Raw genomic sequence first — 23,834 nt, forward strand, 5'->3', positions numbered from 1 at the left:
GCTTAATTGGTAGCAGGCTTTCGAGCCTATACAGCTTGGAGTAAGACAACATGCATAAAGAGGATGATGTGGTCAAAATACTCATTTGCCTAATAATTCTGCACTCCCTGTATGAGTCAGGTGTTTTTTTCCACTTTTTTTCTCCATTAGCGATATAGCAGCAGAGGTAAATACTGCCCCACTTGTAATCTGGCCCAAAATATTACATTAAAGAATTGTTCTTTTTCACATACATGAAAGAAATTTTGTGAGTAAAATGGCGAAAAACTGTATTGTATGAAAACACAAATCACGTCATGGACATGTGATGACATAATTCTAGGTAGATTACTTGGTGACTAGTCAAATCTGCGCCATCGATGCTTCCTATTTACCAACAGTACGATGCTCTTGTGTCATACTTGACGCGCTTGAGTTTGACAGCTTTTTTGATACATAAGGATGTTGTATGGAGATTCACACTGCAGAATTTGTTGGCGCTCTACAAATAACCGATAATAATAATAATAATAATTACCGTCAGAGAGGTACAGCAAGCGTATTTTTATGGGTTAAAATCATAACACTTATTTATGAGCGCTCTATTTTATATGCAGATGTAATGTATTAAACTATGATCCCTTATAATACTTTAGAATACATAGAAAATAACATATTTTTTACCATTCATCTTACATGGGCAGTTATTTTCCTAATTTAATGCACTGAGAAGCCATATGGCAAAAACACATGATAATACAAGGTCACATACCTTTTTTCATATCACCTGATGTTATAATTTGTTTATTTTTTAGTCTATTGGTAAATCAACATATAGAGTGATATAGTCAAGGTTAAAAAAATAATGTTTTGTCATTTATCATAGTACCTTCAAAACATTCAGTGTATGCATAATGTATAATGTAAATAAACTAAAATAGATTGTACTGTTTCCTAAATAGGAAAGTTACTTTACAAGCATAAGGCTATTTGTGCAACTTATTTTGTTATGTTGCAGGCATATTATACTAAACAACCTTAACAAAAATTACACCAAATATGTCTTTAACCAACAATGCCCACACTTGTCATAGAAACTTAATAAAGTTAATTAAAGGGACATGAAACACAATATGTTTCTTGATGATGATTATTCAGATAGAGCATACAATTTTAAACAACTTTTCAATTTACAGCTATTATCTAATTTGCTTCATTCTCTTCTTATCGTTTGTTGAAAAGCATATCTAGATAGGAGCTTGGAGCGAGCTGCTGATTGGTGGCTGAATTTGTATGCCCAGTTTCATTGGCTTACAAATGTGTGCAGCTAGCTTCCATAAATAACAAGAGAAAGAAGCAAAACTGACAACCGATGTAAATTGGAAAGTTATTTAAAAATGTATAATCTATCTGAATCATGAATGAACAATTTTGGGTTTCATGTCCCTTTAAATAAACAGACATTACCATGAATAAGAATAACAAATACAGGTTTGATAGGGAGAACATATCTTAGGAAATAAAACAAATCAGCTACACCCAGCATACTCAAAACAAAAAGGATAGATTATTAGACTAGTTTTTGGTTGTAGCATTTCAAAATATTAATTGTAAAATATTATTATTATTATTATCGGTAATTTGTAGAGCGCCAACAGATTCCGCAGCGCTATAAAAAAAGGCAGAGTACAACAAAACAATTATAGGGATCAAATGGGTAGAGGGCCCTGCCAAGAGTTGCATTGTTGTAGTCAGCTCTTAAGAAGGTGATCTACAAACAGCTGGACTCTTAGGCTTACATGCTAAGGGGGTTCAGGGGATAGCAATGGAGTGGAACTGGTATAAAGTAAGGTTAGCATAGGTTGTATGCATCCCTGAACAGTAGAATCTTTAGGGAGCGCTTGCAGCTTTCAAAACTAGGGGAGAGTCTTGTGGGGCGAGGCAGAGAGTTCCACAAGATGGGAGCCAGTCTGGAGAAAACCTGCAAACGGAGTGTGATGAGGTAACAAGAAAGAAGGAGAGTAGGAGGTCATGAGCAGAGCGAAGGGGATGGGAGGGAGAGTTTCTGGAGACAAAGTCTGAGATATGGGGGGAGCAGTGCAGTTGAGGGCTTTGTATGTCAGAGTGAGAATTTTGTGGTTAATCCAGTGTTAATTTTGTCGGCAAACTTCGATTTAGTCTTAGTTTTAGTCTTTTGACTAAAATACCATTTTAGTTTTAGTCTTATTTTAGTCATCTGAATTGTTCAGTTTTAGTCTAGTTTTAGTCGACTGAATCTCCAGTAGATTTTAGTCGACTAAATCTCCAGTAGATTTTAGTCGACTAAAATCTAAGGGGTTTAGTTAACCTTTTAATGCCGTTATGCCGTTCTATTCTGTCATAATTACACTGGGCTTTAAAGCCGTTATGACGGAATAGAACGTCATAGCTAACGGCTGTCCTGAAGCCTTCTGTGCTTTCAGGATTTGATCTCGGTCTGGAGGGCGTTCCTAGAGTTGTACGGACGCCCCCCAGACGCGATCCAATAGTTGAAATCTCACGATCGTGTGCACGATCGCGTGGTTTCAATTTGTCTACATCGGAACAGTTGTTCCGATGTAGGCACTTTAGCCCTGACACAAAAGGGTTAAAGTGTAATGCATTATTTAAGCATTTCTCTATAATTTGCAAACTGATTATATACTCCAGGAGAACAGACACAGATTTAGCCGTTGTGATATTTAACATCTTTATTAAAATTAAAATTAAATAAAACCAAGTTTCATAAACAAACAGAAGTGCAACTTTAAAATATCAAAAAACAAAACTGTAAACAGTATTGCACATATTACCCAATATAAAAACTTTAACAGTTCTCTGTTAATAATTAAAACAAGTATCAAGTAACTCAACACAACACAAAGTTTCTGCAGCTAGCACAGGCACAGCATAACTTAAACCTGTACTCGTAGGTTATGCTTATTTCTATAGGATGAATCAATTGATTGTTCACAGATTTGAACATTTTTCGGCAATATTAGCACTGCTCTAGAACTTCCAAGCTCATTACATACTCCTGGAGTAAAGGTTTATTAACCTGTTTTTTTTTTTTATGGTATTAAGGTTTGAACATGCAATACAGTTTTAACAGATTTAACTGTTGTGGTATATAACATGTCTTTATCTTAAAATTTAATAACATTAAGTTTTGTAAATTTTACAAAAGAGCAGAAATTGAATATGGATTGATTATAACACCTTGCATAAAATGTTTTTGTCAGCAAATTTTGATTTAGTTTTAGTCATAGTCTTTTGACTAAAATGTCATTTTAGTTTTAGTCGTATTTTAGTCATCAGAATTTCTTTAGTTTTATAGTCATTTTAGTCTAGTTTTAGTCAACGAAATTAACACTGGTTTAATCCTAGAGGCAAGAGGAAGCCAGTGAAGGGATTGGCAGAGAGGTGCAGCAGATGAAGAGCGACGTATAAAGAAGATGAGTCTGGCAGAGGCATTCATTATAGATTGTAAAGGAGCTAGGCGGCAGCTAGGGAGACCAGAGAGGACAGAGTTGCAGTAATCGAGGTGGGAAAGAATGAGAAAGTGGATTAAATAAATAATGAATACAAATAATAATAGCATTAGTTGACACTATTGTCGCTGTTACTAATTAGCAGCTAGACATACAGTTAGCAATACATCATACAGAAAACAATATATACTAGGTGTAATCAATTATGGGGCGCGATCACATATACGGCGCAGGTTTCGGCGCAAGCGTGGAAACCTGTACCGCCCGTAATTTCACCTTGCACATCGGGGTATTACATATAGGGCGCCGGCATTTCCTAAGTGCCGTAAGTCTGATAAACTAGCAATGTCCAGAAATAAGCATAAACTCAAATTTCTGGAGTCGCCAGTGACTTACGGCACTTTAGAAATTGCCGGCGCCTAAGAAAAGCAACTAAAATTTACATCTCCCGTAGCTGTCTAACACGCCTCCCCAAAATAAGCCCAACACGTATAACCCTAATATCCGCAACCCCCCCTCTCACTCCTAATAATAAATGTATTAACCCCTAGGCCGACAACCCCCCACAACACAATATGCCTATTTAAACTATTAACCCCTATATCCGCCATCAAACCCACACCACAAGTAATAACTAAATTATTAACCCCTAAACCGCTATAGCCCACATAGCTTATTAAATGTATTAACCCCTAATCTGCCGCCGCCACTATAATAAAGTTATTAACCCCTAAACCTAAGTCTAACCCTAACACCCCCCTAACTTAAATATTATTTCAATAAATCTAAATAAATGTACTATTATTAACTAAATTATTCCTATTTAAAACTAAATACTTACCTATAAAATAAACCCTAAGGCCTAGATTTGGAGTTTTGCGTTAGAAGGGGTGCGTTAGCTACGCGTGCTTTTTTCTGGCCGCACCTTTTAAATACCGCTGGTATTTAGAGTTCACAGAAGGGCTGTGTTAGGCTCCAAAAAAGGAGCGTATAGCATATTTACCGCCACTGCAACTCTCAATACCAGCGGTGCTTACGGACGCATCCAGCTTCAAAACGTGCTCGTGCACGATTCCCCCATAGGAAACAATGGGACAGTTTGAGCTGAAAAAAAACCTAACACCTGCAAAAAAGCAGCGTTCAGCTCCTAACGCAGCCCCATTGTTTCCTATGGGGAAACACTTCCTAAGTCTGCACCTAACACCCTAACATGTACCCCGAGTCTAAACACCCCTAACCTTACACTTATTAACCCCTATTCTGCCGCCGCCGCTATCGCTGACCCCTGCATTATATTATTAACCCCTAATCTGCCGCTCCATACACCGCCGCAACCTACGTTATCCCTATGTACCCCTAATCTGCTGCCCTTAACACCGCCGACCCCTATATTATATTTATTAACCCCTAATCTGCCCCCCACAACGTCGCCCCCAGCTACCTACAATAATTAACCCCTAATCTGCCGACCGGACCTCACCGCTACTATAATAAAGTTATTAACCCCTAATCCGCCTCACTCCCGCCTCAATAACCCTATAAGAAATAGTATTAACCCCTAATCTGCCCTCCCTAACATCGCCGACACCTAACTTCAATTATTAACCCCTAATCTGCTGACCGGACCTCACCGCTACTCTAATAAGTGGATTAACCCCTAAAGCTAAGTCTAACACTAACACCCCCCTAAATTAAATATAATTTAAATCTAACGAAAAAAATTAACTCTTATTAAATAAATTATTCCTTTTTAAAGCTAAATACTTACCTGTAAAATAAACCCTAATATAGCTACAATATAAGGAATAATTATATTGTAGCTATTTTAGGATTAATATTTATTTTACAGGCAACTTTGTAATTATTTTAACCAGGTACAATAGCTATTAAATAGTTAATAACTATTTAATAGCTAAAATAGTTAAAATAATTACAAAATTACCTGTAAAATAAATCCTAACCTAAGTTACAATTAAACCTAACACTACACTATCAATAAATTAATTAAATACAATACCTACAAATAAATAAACTAACTAAAGTACAAAAATAAAAAAGAACTAAGTTACAAAAGTTCAATCCGATTGGCTGATCCAATCAGCCAATCAGATTGAGCTCGCATTCTATTGGCTGATCGGAACAGCCAATAGAATGTGAGCTCAATCTGATTGGCTGATCCAATCAGCCAATCGGATTGAACTTGAATCTGATTGGCTGATTCCATCAGCCAATCAGATTTTTCCTACCTTAATTCCGATTGGCTGATAGAATCCTATCAGTCAATCGGAATTCGAGGGACGCCATCTTGGATGACGTCCCTTAAAGGAACCTTCATTCTTTAGTTGGACGTCGAAAGAAGAGGATGGATCTGCGCCAGGGGTCTTCAAGATCAGCCGCTCGTCATCGGATCGAACAACATAGAAGATGCCGCCTGGATGAAGATGTTTGCCGGTCCGGATGTCCTCTTCTGCCCGGATATGATGAAGATTTCTTCCCGAAGATGGACTTCTTCATTTGCCGCTTGGATCAAGACTTCAGCCAGAGGATGGACGTCATTCTTCAGCCCCCGCTTGGGCTTGGATCAAGACTTCGGAAGCTTGGATCAAGACTTCGGAGGATGGATCGGTGAACCCGGCGTGGTGAAGATAAGGTAGGAAGATCTTCAGGGGCTTAGTGTTAGGTTTATTTAAGGGGGGTTTGGGTTAGATTAGGGGTATGTGGGTGGTGGGTTGTAATGTTGGGGGGGGTATTGTATGGTTTTTTTTACAGGCAAAAGAGCTGAATTATTTGGGGATGCCCCACAAATGGCCCTTTTAAGGGCTGGTAAGGTAAAAGAGCTTTTCTATTTTAATTTTAGAATAGGGTAGGGCATTTTTTTATTTTGGGGGTCTTTGTTATTTTATTAGGGGGCTTAGAGTAGGTGTAAATAGTTTAAAATTGTTGTAATATTTTTCTAATGTTTGTAAATATTTTTTTTATTTTTTGTAACTTAGTTCTTTTTTATTTTTTGTACTTTAGTTAGTTTATTTAATTGTATTTATTTGTAGGTATTTTATTTAATTAATTTATTGATAGTGTAGTGTTAGGTTTAATTGTAACTTAGGTTAGGATTTATTTTACAGGTAATTTTGTAATTATTTTAACTATTTTAGCTATTAAATAGTTATTAACTATTTAATAGCTATTGTACCTGGTTAAAATAATTACAAAGTTGCCTGTAAAATAAATATTAATCCTAAAATAGCTACAATATAATTATTATTTATATTGTAGCTATATTAGGGTTTATTTTACAGGTAAGTATTTAGCTTTAAATAGGAATAATTTATTTAATAAGAGTTAATTTTTTTCTTTAGATTTAAATTATATTTAACTTAGGGGGGTGTTAGTGTTAGGGTTAGACTTAGCTTTAGGGGTTAATCCATTTATTAGAGTAGCGGTGAGGTCCGGTCGGCAGATTAGGGGTTAATAATTGAAGTTAGGTGTCGGCAATGTTAGGGAGGGCAGATTAGGGGTTAATACTATTTCTTATAGGGTTAGTGAGGCGGGAGTGAGGCGGATTAGGGGTTAATTAATTTATTATAGTAGCGGTGAGGTCCGGTCGGCAGATTAGGGGTTAATAATTGTAGGTAGCTGGCGGCGACGTTGTGGGGGGCAGATTAGGGGTTAATAAATATAATATAGGGGTCGGCGGTGTTAGGGGCAGCAGATTAGGGGTACATAAGTATAACGTAGGTGGCGGCGGTGTGCGGTCGGCAAATTAGGGGTTAAAAAAATTTAATAGAGTGGCGGCGATGTGGGGGGACCTCGGTTTAGGGGTGCATAGGTAGTTTATGGGTGTTAGTGTACTGTAGAGCACAGTAGTTAAGAGCTTTATGAACCGGCGTTAGCCCATAAAGCTCTTAACTCCTGACTTTTTTCTGCGGCTGGAGTTTTGTCGTTAGATTTCTAACGCTCACTTCAGCCACGACTCTAAATACCGGCGTTAGAAAGATCCCATTGAAAAGATAGGATACGCAAATGGCGTAGGGGGATTTGCAGTATGGAAAAGTAGCGGCTGCAAAGTGAGCGTTAGACCCTTTAATGACTGACTCCAAATACCAGCGGGCGGTAAAAAACAGGCTCCTAACGCTGGTTTTGACGGCTAATGCAAAACTCCAAATCTAGGCCTAAGATAGCTAAAATATAATTAATAATTACATTGTAGCTATTTTAGGATTTATTTTTATTTTACATGCAACTTTGTATTTATTTTAACTAGGTACATTAGTTATTAAATAGTTATTAACTATTTAATAATTACCTAGCTAAAATAAAGACAAATTTACCTGTAAAATAAATCCTAACCTAAGTTACAATTACACCTAACACTACAATATCATTAAATAAATTAAATTAATTAACTACAATTACCTACAATTAAATACAATTAACTAAAATAAACTAAAGTACAAAAAAACCCCACTAAATTAAAAAAAATAAAAAAAAATTACAAGAATTTTAAACTAATTACACCTAATCTAAGCCCCATAATAAAATAAAAAGCCCCCCAAAATAATAAAATTCCCTACCCTATACTAAATTACATGTAGCCCTTAAAAAGGGCTTTTTGCAGGGCATTGCCCCAAAGTATTCAGCTCTTTTACCTGTAAAAAAAGAAATACAACCCCCCCAACATTAAAACCCACCACCCACACACCCCTACTCTAAAACCCACCCAAACCCCCCTTAAAAAAAACTAACACTAACCCCCTGAAGATCACCCTACCTTGACCCGTCTTCACCTAGCCGGGCCAAAGTCTTCTTCGAATCGGGGCGATGTGGTCCTCTAGCCGGTCCGAAGTCTTCATCCAATCCGGCCAGAAGTGGTCCTCCAGACGGGCAGAAGTCTTCATCCAAGTGGCATCTTCTATCTTCATCCATCCAACGAGGATCTTGAAGACATCCGTCGCGGAGCATCCTTCCAGACCGACGACTTCCCGACGAATGACGGTTCCTTTAAATGACGTCATCCAAGTTGGCGTCCCTCGAAATCCGATTGGCTGATAGGATTCTATCAGCCAATCGGAATTAAGGTAGGAAAAATCCGATTGGCTGATTCAATTAGCCAATGGGATTGAAGTTCAATCCGATTGGCTGATCCAATCAGCCAATCGGATTGACCTTGCATTCTATTGGCTGTTCCGATCAGCCAATAGAATACGAGGTCAATCCGATTGGCTGATTGGATCAGCCAATCGGATTGAACTTCAATCCGATTGGCTGATTGAATCAGCCAATCTGATTTTTCCTACCTTAATTCCGATTGGCTGATAGAATCCGATCAGCCAATCGGAATTCTAGGGACGCCATATTGGATGATGTCATTTAAAGGAACCGTCATTCATCGGGAAGTCGTCGGTCTGGAAGGATGCTCCGCGTCGGATGTCTTCAAGATGGAGCCGCTCCTCGTCGGATGGATGAAGACAGAAGATGCCGCTTGGATGAAGACTTCTGCCCGTCTGGAGGACCTCTTCTGGCCGGATTGGATGAAGACTTCGGACCGGCTGGAGGACCACATCACCCGAATTGGATGAAGACTTCGGCCCGGCTGGGTGAAGACGGCTTAAGGTAGGGTGATCTTCAGGGGGTTAGTGTTAGGTTTTCTTAAGGGGGGTTTGGATGGGTTTTAGAGTAGGGGTGTGTGGGTGGTGGGTTTTAATGTTGGGGGGGTGTATTTCTTTTTTTACAGGTAAAAAAGCTGATTACTTTGGGGCAATGCCCCACAAAAAGCCCTTTTAATGGCTATTTGTAATTTAGTATAGGGTAGGGAATTTTATTATTTTGGGGGGCTTTTTTATTTTATTAGGGGGCTTAGGTGTAATTAGTTTAAAATTCTTGTTATTTATTTTTTATTTTCTGTAATTTAGTGGGGGGGTTGTACTTTAGTTTATTTTAGTTAATCGTATTTAATTGTAGGAAGGCTTGCTAAGGCTGCTTTTTATGGCGAGGTAAAAATGGAGTAAGATTTTTCCATTTTCGCCACGTAAGTCTTTGCGCTGTATATTGGATACCGATTTACGGCGCGGCCCCATGTTAGCTTATGGGAGTAAATATTGCGGGCGACGGCTGAAATATACGATCGTAACTTCTATGTTACGCCGTATATGAGATACCAAAATCACTCAAAAACCGGCGTCGCCGGTTTTTGCGGGCGACGTTGCATATGTAATGGAGGCCATGATTCCTACCAGCTGTAAATGGGGATTTTCTTTTTTTAATAACTTTATTTATAGAAAAGAATCCGAGTCATACATGGTAAATGCAATCATAATAATGCAGGTGTGACAAAGTGATCACCTGCAGAATAAAACAGTTTTCAGAGCATGTTATATCAAAGCATACCAGCAAAAGAATACAATAAGTGGATGAGATCATCATGTATGTCCTGGGACTCAACTTTTTCTAAGAACATTTTTTTACAATCAACCAAAGATAAAGAGGAGAAAACGAGAAAGAAAACATGTCTGCTAAGAGCAGGGAAGAAAGATAATAGCATACAAAGAAGAATGAAAGGAAGAGAAGAAAGGAAGAAGAAAAAACATACAGCAACCATACTTACCCAGAGCACCTCCGGGTCCCCCCCTCCCTCGATATGCAGGTCACTCACGGGCCTGATCTGTGGATAGACACCAATTTCCTCTAAGATTTTCATTTAGAACATACTGGCTATTTTTAAAAGGAAGAAGAACCCTATCCCTTACTATGTCAGGTAGGTGCAGCAAATAAACCTCCCATTTAAGGAGAAATCTCTTGACTCTTTTCTCTGGATCCCCCCTAGTATCTGCCTGCTCAATCAACATCTGACCATGAATTGTTTTAAGTAGGTGTTGAAAAGGTAAGGTCCGGTCCCCTGTCCACTCCCTCAGAAAAATTTGTTTAGCTAGCATGAGTATGGTATTTAAAAAAATGTTGTGCTTGTATGTCTGGTCTCTAGGTGTCAGAAAGATCACATGTTGTGCCGAGAGGGACACAGTTTGTTTAGTTAATTTGGATAGCCAGTACGCAATTCTTTGCTAAAATTTTAGTATTTTAGGGCAACTCCAGAGCAGGTGTACCCAATCAGGAGATTCAAGGCGGCATTTACTACAGGAATTGAGTGCTCCCTCAACCCATTTAGCCCTTAGGCCGGGAGTGATGTAAGCTTGATGTAGGAATTTCAGGTGAGATTCCCTCAATTTTGCAGAGATAGTACTTTGGTGTGCCCTCTCGAAACTCGTGGCGATCAATGACGGGTCAATCTCTAGCTCCCCAAAATGGGACCACTTTGATACCATGCCATGAAGCACATGATCCTTAAAGTGACGGATCAGTAAGTTATATGTATGTGACAGCCTCAGAGGGCCTAACTTCGCCAGCGCACACAATGTATCTAAATTAGAGGCTTCTACAGATAGGAGTCCCTCTGAAATCAAGGTGGATACGTAGTGTCGGCACTGAAAATATGCAAACCTGTGTGTGTGCGGGAGGTTATAACGTGATTGTAGGTCTTGGAAGGGCAGTATTTCTAAAGTCAGGGGTCGGAAGAGTTGATGAAGTCGTGTGAGTCGTAATTGTTGCCATGTCTGAAATGCTTGCGTGGTGTAACCAGGGAGGAAGTCCAAATTACCCTGGATCGGGAGATATTTACTAGCCAAACGTTGTATACCCCAGAGTCTACAAATCTTGGTCCAGGCTCTTAGAGGATCTCTAAACAGTATATGGTTTTGAATGAATGGGGATAGAGATTTCAAATGTGCATGAGGCAGATAAGCTAAATGCAGTGGTTTAGTGATGTTAGATTCTAGGTCAGGGACAGTATAATAGTTTTTCCCTACCAGCCAGTCCAGTGCAAATCTAGAGAGAGCCGCCCAGTTATACCATATTATATTAGGAAGACGGAGCCCTCCCCCTCCCACTGTCATTGACAAGGGGGTTCTGCCTATTCTATGTTTTTTGCCCTGCCAGACAAAGTTCCCAATGGCAGTTTGCAAAGATGTCGCATCCTTTTGAGTGAGAAGAAGGGGCAACATTTGTAATGGATAAAGAAATTTGGGCAGGGCAACCATTTTAAAAAGGTGTACTCTACCCGAAAGAGAGAGGGGGAGTTTCATCCAGCTCAACAGCATTTGCTTAATGTCACCTATAGTCCCGGCGAGATTCAGAGAGTATAACATATGAGGGTTAACGTGTATCCATATGCCTAAGTATTTAAAACTACCCTGGGTAGTTCTAAGACCAAAATCTACTAGTGTCATGTTTCGGGAATTTTGCAACCAGGTGGCCTCCGATTTGTCAATGTTGATCTTGTACCCCGAGAACCTGCCAAAGTCATCGATAACTTTCAGAAGAGGCTGTAAGTTAGAACCAGGATCGCCTACAAAGAGCAGTAAATCATTGGCGTAAAGTGATAGATGTTGCTTTTGGCCACATATATCTAAGCCGGCGCACTGTTGCCTAATGTATGACGCCAGGGGTTCGATTGCTAAATCGAAAAGGAGAGGGGAAAGGGGACATCCCTGTCTCGTACCCCGTTGTAGCGTAAAGGAAGGAGAGAGCCCTCCATTGATTAGAAGAGAGGCCTTAGGGGCTGAGTATAATCTTTGTAAAAAGCTGGGAAATTCACCCTGCATACCAAAGCGCGACAGTGACGTATGTAAGTGATCCCACTCGATCCGGTCAAATGCCTTCTCAGCATCTAGTGCTAGAAGGCATGCGTCTGGTAGTTGGGATGGGGATTGTGTATGTGAGTTGTACCAGTAATGGGACACGACACTGAGAGTCTTTCTAATGTTAATAACTGAGGATCTGCCCTTTACAAAACCCGTTTGATCTGCATGAACTATATGTGGTAGAACCTTTGCCAACCTGTCCGCTAAGATTTTTGTTAGAAGTTTATAATCTCCATTTAATAGGGAGATTGGGCGATATGAAGAAGTCTGGGTGGGATCTCTATCAGGTTTCAAAAGGAGACAGATATTAGCCTCAGAAAATCTATCATTTAGTTGTTCAGTGCCCGCCAAGTAAGCAGAATACAAGGATGAGAGAATTGGTGCTAGCTCCTCCTCCAGTAACTTAAGATATTCTACAGGTAACCCATCCGGGCCTGCTGCTTTGCCCAGTTTGCTTTGCCGTATGGCCCTGAGAACCTCCTGGGGGCTTATAGGAGAATTCAACAGGGAAGACCGCTCTTCCGTAAGAGTGGGGAGTTTTACTGCGTCCCAAAAGGCATGCTTGGCTTCTATATGGATAGGTTGTTTAGAGTACAGGGAAGTGTAATAGTCTACAAATTCAGTCATAATTTCCTGGCGTTGGCGGTGAGGGTACCCTTAGATTTAATGGCTAGAATTTGGGACTTGGGTTTATAGGAATGAACTAGTTTGGCCAGCAGCTTACCGGCCTTGTTACCATGGCGGTAATAGCGACCCTGTCGGTGAATATTGACCTTATTGTCTTGTTGAGCTAAGAAAGTATCCCTTGTCTGTTTGAGATCGTAGTAAGATTTCCTAGATGTTGGCGTGGGGGTACGTAAGTAGTTATTGTAAGCCGCGGTGAGTTGGGCAAGGAGGGTCTCATCTACTCTCGTAAGTTGCTTATTATGGTGTGTTGCAAAGGAGGTTATATGACCTCTCATCACCGCTTTTGAGGCGTGCCAGAACAGATCTGGCGTATCCAAATGACAAGCATTGTCAGATGCATAATGCGTCCAGGATGCCTTTAAGTGTCTACGGAACTCAATGTTGCTATATAGGTGGAGAGGAAATCTCCAACTTCTGTTTGGAGGTCTGGGGGGATGTGGCTGCAGTATCAGGGTGATTGGGGCGTGGTCTGATAAAGTGACTTGGCCAATATAAGTAGATAAGATGTGTGGCGTTATACTTGAAGCAGTTAGGAAATAGTCAATACGCGACAAAGTATGGTATGTTTTTGAGAGACAAGTGAAATCCCTCTCGTCCGGGTTCCTTGCCCTCCAGACATCTAGTAAATTCAGAGTCTCCTTGAAGGATCCAATCAAGGATACTTCACGTTTGTAGCGGATCACGTGTTTTTTTAAAGAGCTAGATGCTGAGGGATCTCTAAACCTATCTAGAGGAAGAGCCTGAGCCAAATTAAAGTCACCTCCTATTATTAAAGGGGCACTATGTGTGGCCAATATCGCCAATAAATTTGTCCAAAAGGGGGGATCATGCTCATTAGGGCCATAAACATTACAGAGAGTATATGTATGTGCATTGGTCTGGAGTGTTGCGACTATGTACCGTCCTTTTTTGTCTATGTCCACTGCTGACAAGGAGGCCGCTAAACCCTTTCGCACTAATATGGCAACTCCTCTTTTCCTACCCTCTGTAGGGGAGCTGAGGACCTGTCCCACCCATCTGATTTTTAACTTCGCATGTTCCTCAACTGTCAGTTTTGTCTCCTGGAGCATATCAATGTCAGCCTTCAGTGAGTGTAGGTGGTGGAGAATCCTACTTCTCTTTGCCGGGGACGTGATGCCCCCCACATTCCACGCTATAATTTTAAGGGGAAGAGTCATGTCTACAGAGTGTAGGGATGGAGAGGGCACGACCTAGTCGGTAGTGTCCTAGCAAGTGTCCCCTGTGGTGTCTGAGGTGAAGGTAGTAATTGATGACTTACAGTTATGGAAAAGCATAGGTGTGTCCTCAGGGCAGGATGACGTGATGAAGGAGGGGGGTCCAGAGGCCTCCAGGTCCGAATCCAGCAATTGCTACAAAAGAGGTAAGAACATACAGCAATGTTTACAATATGTATAAGTAAGAGGTCAGTACCCATGGTAGTAGTAATGTCAATAGGTATCGTCACATAGGTAATCTGTTTATAAAGGAACCAATTGATGAACAAAAACACAGCATAATAGCAGGAAGCATAACATCTTAGAACTAGAATTCTGCCCTTGGGGGAGGGGATAGGAAGCAATAAAGCCATACAAAGCCCTGGAATGTTTAGTGTAAGTTTAAGATGAGAAAATTTACCAAGGGGTTTTACATTTGGCAGGGGCAGGTGGATAGGCCCTAGGTAGCCAGACGAAAGTTTATATGGGCTTTGAAGTAGGAAACTATGTTTTTTATATTCGGTGTCGATGCCCTGGGGCCTGAACATAATAGTAACACCATAATCTGTGTCGGTCAAAAGGCAAGTGGTGGGCAGAGGGTCTCCACTTGAATTTGTGAGGGATAGGCCAAAAACTAAGCCTACTAGGGGACCTAGGGGAAACCAGCGGTAGCTGTGAACTGTCTTAATAACACGCATGTGAGAACTAGGGTTTAAGCATGCTGAATAATATTTCCCAACCATAACAGTGCAATGCATAGACAAACATGAACCTGCACAGGTAGTGTAATAACAGAAATAACGAGTTGCCATGTGCGGAACCGTGCCTCCGGCCACAGCCAAGACTGGCAAGCATGACCAGAGCCACAGGACCCGCCAGAGCAAAATACATAATGTAATCAACATGATGCATATGAAAAGAAATTCTAAACGATAATACTTAAAAGAGTCTCATCAGCCATTGTCCTGTCTCCGCTCTGATGCCAGGTATGCCTGTGCTGCCGCAGGCGTATGAAAGGTTTTAGGGCCTGAAAGACTCTGAATCTTCAAGGTAGCTGGGAACATAAGTGCAAATTTACGTCCCTGATCATGCAGTGTAGAGCAGATAGAAGCAAAGTCCTTACGTCTCCTAGTGACCTCAACTGAAAAGTCCTGGAAAAGCAAGAGACGATGATCTTCGAAGATGACTTCCTTAGCCGCCCTGTAGGCACGCAAGAGTGCTAGCTTGTCCTGGAAATTTAAGCATCTAAAGATTACTTGTCGTGGCCTCTCCTTGGAATTTTCTAGATATCTGTTGGGGCCTATGCGATGAGATCTTTCAATGTCCAGAGGTAAACAGTCCTGAGGCAGGCCCAGGATTTTCGGGAGAGTTAAAGCGGCAAATTCTAGTAAATCTTTATCTTTAATGGATTCAGGAACGCCTATGATTCGTAAATTATTTCGCCTGCAGCGGTTTTCTAGGTCCTCCACCTTATCCATTAGCTGTTGATTTTGTTTCAGTAGGCGTTTTAAAGAAACCTCTGATTCCTGCTGTCTGTCTTCAACCCCCGAAATTCTTTGTTCCGCGGCCAACATGCGAGTGGAGAAGAGCCGCACTTCACTGGTTAAGGTGTCCACACCAGCCTGCAAGCTACCCATTTTTGGTAAAAAGAAAGCCTTGAGCTCTTGTAGGAGTGAAGAATGATCTCCTGAAGTACTGCCTTCAGCATCTACAAATGATGGGTTTGCCTGCGTTTCTGTCAGAGGCTTTTGTTTTTTTTCCTGATTTTTTGATCTGTGACTCATTGTGCTACTTAAAGGCGAGGGCAGCCTGTGAAAATACTCGTCCACTTTCATAGAACAAAATACAGACAGTTACTGGGAATGGTATGTCACTGTGTAGGAATCACCAGAGGGCGCTGTTGCACTGTGTATTGCAGCAATCAAGGTAGGTATGTGGAGGGAAAATGGAGGAGATGAGGACACAGATTTTGAATTTGCAGATAACACATGCCAAGATGCAGGTGTTAAATAAAAAATTTAGCTGTACCAACTATGTAGACAAAAGTGTTTTTGTTTTTCTTTTCTGTCTTGTGTAGCAGGCTTAATCAAAGCTGATGGATCAGAAATACAATCCTAAAAAATTGAGCTATACCAGCTATGAGGTGAAAAGAGTCTGTATAGGAAAAGTCTGTATAGATCAATATGTGGTTTATGCAGGGACTGTCCCAATGATCAGCTCTCAAGCAGAGCAGGTGTTTATGCGTACACCCCTTATCAATTACTGGGGCATGAGAAGGCTGATATCCCCCTGCTGGGAATCTAATACCAAGTTTGTCTCCCTGTATGAAAGTGAGGTTGTGCCTTGTTGTAAGTTAGAGCTGATTGATCTGAGTTTACATTAGTGCATCCACATTGCTTTTACGGAGTGTGCAGCAATCTCTTATGGGCATGCATAGAATACTTTCCGGGGAGCCCGTTATCAAGGCCTCACACGGTCATAGTTTGAGGTGGAGCGGTTCTAACCAACTGAGTAATAGTCCGCGGTGTTACCGCCTCTCACCTGATCCTTCCGATTACCACATTCAAGGCCGGTCTGCTTGTAAGGTCCGTTCCGAGTTGAAACTGGCACGGAGGTGAAGGGGGGAGCTCCTCCAATATGGCGCCGGTCAACGTTACCGCTCGCGCCGTGTGGCGCAGTTCAATTTTGACTTCCGAGGCAAGGGCGATTTTCTGCCCTTCACGATGGTTCTTAGGCCGGATGGGGTACCTTAGAGGGCAACCCAGCAAGGCAGCGTCGTGGGGAAAGTTGGCTGGCAGCAAATAATACCATTAATATGAAGCAGATTCCCGGAGCTCTGTGCTTCTGCTGCCAGCCGCTAGCTCCGCCCACCGGAAGTCCGTAAATGGGGATTTTTAATGGACCACTAAAGTCATAATTCAGCTTTTATGATTAAGATAGAACATACATTTTTAAACAACTTTCCAATTTACTTCTATTATCTAATGTGCACCCCTTTTAATATTTCTGATGCACCAGCTCCTACTGAGCATGTGAAAGAGTTCACAGAATATACATATAGGCATTTTGTGATTGACTGATGCAGTGAGAAGGAAAATACGATTAATTTTAAACTTTGTCAGAAAAAATCTACTACTGCTTTAAAATAAAAAATAAGTGCTTTTGTATTGTCGTTTTATTATGTATTTATTGATTATGGAAGACAAGAAAGCAAAAGAAGCATAAAAAAACAGATCTCTGTGCAGAGTTACAAAACACCTTTAATTAAGCCCCTGATAGGCTGTAACTTACTAGAACATAGATAAAAACATGCATTCAGATACACAAAGTATCACAAAGTTTCACCGTAGTGCAGGACATCCAATAGTCTTGTGTTGGATTTTCCATAGCGTGTTTTGTCCACAGTGAAAGTTTGTATGTTTGTTAGTCTTAGGTCCAAACAGGATTTGTTCCGGTAACTCAATGATGCATATAGAATATCAAACAATACCTGAAAATGGGGAGAGGTAACCCTCAGCTCTAACGCGCCCTGCATAATTCTCCAGGTACGGAAGCCTCACTGGGACCTAATTCCTCCAAAAGCAAATAGACCAATAACAGCTGATTGTTTACTTGACGTACATTTTGTTCCGTTGACGACAGAACTTTTTCAAGAGCATACAATCAGGAGCTCCAACTAAACTTACAGTATATACCTTAGTAAGTCCCACCCTATATCAATGCACTACACGGAATGTGTGTAATTTCGTCCACCAGAAAGGAAAATATATGTTCTCCCTTTGTGCTCATAGGTTCTCCCAGATTGGGGATATTATTATTATTATTATTATTATTATTATTTGAATGAAGATGGAGCCGCTGGGATGAAGATTGTTCAAGCCGGACTTCAGCAACTGTGAGTACCTAAAGAGGGGTTAGTGTTTTTGTTGTTTTTTTTTTTTAGATTAGGGCTAATGGGCAATCTTAAAAGAGTTGAATGCCCTTTTAAGGGCAGTAAAAGAGCTGAATGCCCCTTTAAGGTCAATGCCCATTCAAATGCCCTTTCAGGGCAATGGGTAGATTAGGTTTTTTTAGTTAGGTTTTTTATTTTGTGTGTTTGGGGGGGTTAGGGTTTGTAATGTTAGGGAGTGTTTGTTTTTATTTTGTAGCAAAAGAGCTGATTTCTACTAAAAGGCCCTTTTAAGGGCTATTGGTAGTTTATAATAGATTATTGTTCTTTTATTTTGGGGTGTGTATTTTTTAAATGGGGTATTAGAATAAGAATATTTTTTATTATTTTGGATAATTCGTTATTTTGTGTAATGTTTTTTTTTTCTTTTTGGGGTAGTTTTTTTTATTTTTAGAATAGCCATTTTTTATTTATAATGGGCAGTAAAAGAGCTGAATGCCCTTATAAGGGCAATGCCCATACAAATGCCCTTTTCAGGGCAATGGGTAGATTAGTTTTAACTTTATTTTTATTTTGTGGGTTTGGGGGGAGGGGTTTTGTATACTGCTAGGGGTGTTTTTTTAGCAAAAGAGCTGATTTCTTTAGGGCAATGCCCTACAAAAGACTCTTTCAATGGCCTACTAAAGGCCATTTTAAGGGCCCTTGGTAGGTTATTATAGATTAGTTTATTTTTGGGGGGTGTTTTTTCTGTTTTTTTAAATGGGGTATTAGAATAGGAATAATTGTTATTGTTTTGGATCATTTTGTTTGTTATTTTTTGTAATGGTAAGTTTTTTATTTTTGTAATGTTAATTTTTTTATAATATTAGGTTTTTAGTTTAAGGCAGCTTAGGTTTTACTTTTATTTCACAGGTAAGTTTGTATTTATTTTAAATAGGTAGTTAGTAAATAGTTAATAACTATATACTAACTAGTCTACCTAGTTAAAATAAATACAAACTTACCTGTGAAATAAACATAAAATCTAAGCTAGCTACAATATAACTATTAGTTTTAGTATTAGCTTAGATTTTATTTTTATTTCACAGGTAAGTTTGTTTTTAGTTATAAATATGTATTATTTAGTTACTAATTGTAACTTTAATTTAGGTCTATTTTAATTATGTTAAAGTTGGGGGGTGTTAGGATTAGGGTTTGGTTTAGGGTTAGGTTTAGGGGTTAATATAGTTTAATTTAGGTTGTTGCAATGTGGGGGCCTGCGGTTTAGGGGTTAATAGGTTAAGTTAGTGTCAGCGATGTCGGGGAACAGTGGTTTAGGGGTTAATACTTCATTTAGGGATTTAGTTAGGGTTGGCGATGTTTGGAAACAGCCGTTTAGGGGTTAATAGGTTTAGGTAGTGTTGGGGATGTGGGGGGGTTGTGGTTTAGGGGTTAATAGTTTTAGTTAGTGTTGGCAATGTCGGTGAACTGCGGTTTAGGTGTTAATAGGTTTAGTTAGTGTTGGCAATGTGGGGGGTGGTGGTTTAGGAGTTAATAGGTTTAGGTAGTGTTGGCGATAAGAAGGGGGTGCAGTGTAAGGGGTAAATATATTTAGTTAGTGTTGGCGATGTGGGGGCGGCGGTTTAGGGGTTAATAGGTTTAGGTAGTGTTTGCAATGTGGTAGGACGGCGGTTTAGGGGTTAATTGCTTTATTTAGTCGCGGCGTGGGTGGCTGCAGCGGTTTTACATCATTTTGTTTCGGCATTCGCCGTCATATTAGTTAACTTAAATTAAATCGTTTTTTCTGATCCTTTGTTTTTTTTCAGATCCATTCTTTATTCATATGCATTATTCTATAACTTCAGAATAGAATAATGCATTTGAAATAAGAATGGATCCAAAAAAATGAACGGATCCGAAAGAACGAACGGATCTGTAAACGATTTAAGGTAACGTAATAATTTGCCGAAACAATTTTTTTTTTAAAACTTAACTAAACTAATTTACTGAAACTAAATTATTTTTTAACTAATAGAGAATGAAACAAAACATTTTTTTTAGCGGCGCACAAGTCTAGTATTGATGTATTTACATGTGTATATATGTATGTATTTACAGACATACGGTAAAATATATAAACACATAAATACATATGTACACACATAAAGATATACATAAAGTGTTCACCTACATATTTACTATAAATATATCCCATTCCAATTTTCTTCACATAGGGGAATTTGTTCTAAGTATTTTTAAATAGATATTCCTATATATACCTGTATGTATCTATATACAATCATATATATCTTTTTGTTTGTGTATTGACTAGTTCATATTGACAGCACTCCAAAAGATGTATATATAAACTTTTTGTAAGGTTTTCTAAACCAAATTGTGTATTTGTATTAAAACATAATCAGGGAGACTGACCATCTCCCATTGGTTAAAGCACCACACCCAAGCTCAGGTGTGCTCATGACAGTGTAATAGAGTTGTGAATATTAAGCCAGGGAGTCTGGAGTGTTAGGACCAGTCGATATTGGGGCACCTTGTAAGTTGGTGACTGGCTAAGAAGACTATGGCCATATTGTGTGACTAAGATCCCAATTTCATTTAGAAAAAATAGTTGTCCCTTGATGTTTTTGCAGGCAATTTTTTAAAGCAATTCAAAAAATATGTTGTTGTGCTTTTGAAAATGGATGAGCGCCAATACCTTTTTGTTTGTGTATTGACTAGGTCATATTGGCAGCACTCCCAAAGATGTGTATACATATATATATATATATTTAAACTTTTTGTAAGGTGTGCTAAACCAAATTTTGTATTTGTATTAAAACAGGGAGTCTCATTCTATTATGAAGAGAAAAAGAGATAAATAGAGAGAAAGAGAGAGAGATTCCAAAGTTATTCCAAAGTTACCTTTAAAGGATCAGTAAACACAGTAGATTTGCATAATTAACAACGGCATGATAACAAGACAATGCCATTGCACTTAGTATGAACTTCACATGAGTAGTAGATTTTTTTCTAACAATTTTCAAAGTTATGTATATTTCCACTCCTCCTGTACCATGTGACAGCCATCAGCCAATCACAAATGCATATACGTATAGTCTGTGAATTCCTGCACATGCTCAGTAGGAGCTGGTGACTCAAAAAGTGTAAATGTAAAAGACTCTGCATATTTTTTTTAATGAAAGTAAATTGGAAAGTTGTTTAAAATAACATGCTGTATCGGAATTATGAAAGTTTAATTTGACCTTAGTGTCCCTTTAATGTAACGTTTCGGGGTGTTAACACCTTCGTCAGACAATACAAAATAACAATACACAACCTACTTACCACCGTGCCTATGGAAGCACCCTGGGTGGATGAAATGTTAACCGTGAGTGCTGGCCTGCCTGCTGTCTAGATAGATAGATAGATAGATAGAGAGATATTTAACAACAACAAAAATATCATATAAATATAGAAATGTTTAGTTAAGAATAAATAGAACATATTCTGCTATGTGAAGAACATTGGAATGTGAAATATTAATATATCAGGTTTGCGAGCGAGTAAGGGTGTTAATTATTTTTTCCACTTTTTGTGCTCTATTGAAGACTATGGAGGAAAACGTTACCACGGATGCAATATTCTATGTTTGGCTTTTTGCACGAGTCTGGTAAGCGCTTGGGTGCAAACTTTTTACTTTCAATTTGTAATACTCACGCTAGATGACGCGCGCAAAAAGCTTACTTCTAGCGGAGTTAACTCGCGAGTGGGAGCGCAAAATACAACTGCACTCGTAATCTAGCCCAGACTGTGAGGCGTAGGCATTTATGATTTGTGAGGCAGCGAGTATTTAAGGTAGTATGGCATGATGACTTCAAACTCTTTTGCTCTAAAATGTTTTTCTCTTGTAAGTTTAAGGTACAACACAAATCGCTGCTTTGATCATTACTGCTTAGTTATGATTACAGTAATAAACAACAGCATTTTGTAATCTTCTTAAATTACTAAAAATAAATAAAAAACACACACATTTAACATGTAATGCCCTGCAATAAAGAACTTATCGTTTTTTTGTTATGTGGGCTTAATTAGTCGAAGATCTTTCGCAATTCAAAGTGCCTGATTCATAAATTCCTTTTAGAAATTATAAGGTTTAATTACAGAGACAAAACATTTTATTCATCCCATCATAATCATCACATCATATACAGATAAGATTACTTGTCAAGATTAAAAAAGTACTGAACTGTACTATTTACAACATATTTTGATTTGTTTTTTCCTTGATTTTATCATGCTATGTAACTATATCTTTGCTACAAGGGTAAATCAAGGGCAAGTACTAATCTTGTGATAGGATAAAAAGCACTCCTGATATATATATATATATCAAAGAGAGTAATGAGTCACACGAACGGTCTCCGTGGTATCAAAGGACTCCACACACAGCAGGCACAGCAGGTTTTTAAACAATCCGTTTAATGATAAAGAAAAGAGGAAACCATTTATTTATTTATTTTTTTATGTTTTTAAACAATCCGTTTTAATGATGATGAAAAGAGGAAACCAAATGTTTCAGCTCTCACAGGAGCCTTTTTCAATGGTAGCCAAACCGGACATAGCAAACAGAGCGAGAACCCTTACCTAAATACCCACCAATCCCCAGTGAATGCACCAATCAGATGGCCCAAGTGTCACACACCCACACGCTATGCGTAGTTCCGGACCTCAGACCCTGCTTGTCGGATCAGGAGCAGAATGACGTCATCGGATGTATTACTACGTCCTAGTCGACAGCAGCAACCCTGGTCATTATGGAAACCAAAGTAAACATCAACCGCATTAATCTCCAATGAGCGATCGCTGTGGGCAGAGGCACAAGTGATCAGCCGACAGGTGACAAGAACAAAGTGTGGCCTTAAGCAGATCTAGTGTACACAATCCTATATACAAAATAAACAGTAACTTATGTTAAGCAATTCACATGCTGTAACCCATAGCATTTAACAAATTAATCATCAGAGCTGACAATCACGACCCTCTATACACAGGGTATCAAGGCGGTGGTCAAGCCCTAGGGGATAAGCCCCAAATAGCCACTCTTAAAGGGACATTAAACACTTTGAGATGGTAATATAAAATGATAAATTGTATATAATAAAACAACTCTGCAATATCCTTTCATTGTTTATTTTGTCCTCTTTTCCTGTAACTCCATTCTGAAATTGTGAGCTTTTCAGTTCCTGTTAGAAATGGAAGTGCAGAACACTATTAAATCCAGCACAGCCATTGGCTGCACACTCTAATGACCTATGTATAACTGTCCCTAATTAGCCACAGTATAGAAGGTAACACAAGTTACAACATGGCAGCTCCCAGTGTTTTATAGACACTAAAACTTTACACTAATTTTGTCACTTTTTAAACAACTAATGAAACTTTAAAAAATACATCTACATGTTAGTCATGGACTAATCTTTTCTTTGAATGCATCATTCTATCTAGCATGTATTCAGTGTTTAATGTCCCTTTAAAGAATGGTATGTCTACACATCATGACTACAAGGAGTAAGTAGAAACTTAATTTGGATGACTTCCAGCATACATGACTCATCTGGGCCTATAACAGCAGCCAAAGTCAATGTTGGTGTTAGACCCCGGGGAGCAAGATTAAATATCAAGTGAGCCTCCAACCTCAGCAATGCCTGTCCTCTGTCGCCACCACGTCTATGACGAGGCACATGATCGATAAGTGTTGTATGCAGAGCGGAGACAATTTGTCCCGCAGACAAGAAATGGCATACAACAGGCTGGTCAGATCTTCCTTTGTCAAGAGCCTGTCGAATTGCTGTTTTATGGTTGGCAAGACATTCCCTGAAGGACGTCA

Source organism: Bombina bombina, chromosome 9 (assembly GCF_027579735.1).
Source record: "Bombina bombina isolate aBomBom1 chromosome 9, aBomBom1.pri, whole genome shotgun sequence".
In the NCBI taxonomy this organism is placed as follows: domain Eukaryota; kingdom Metazoa; phylum Chordata; class Amphibia; order Anura; family Bombinatoridae; genus Bombina; species Bombina bombina.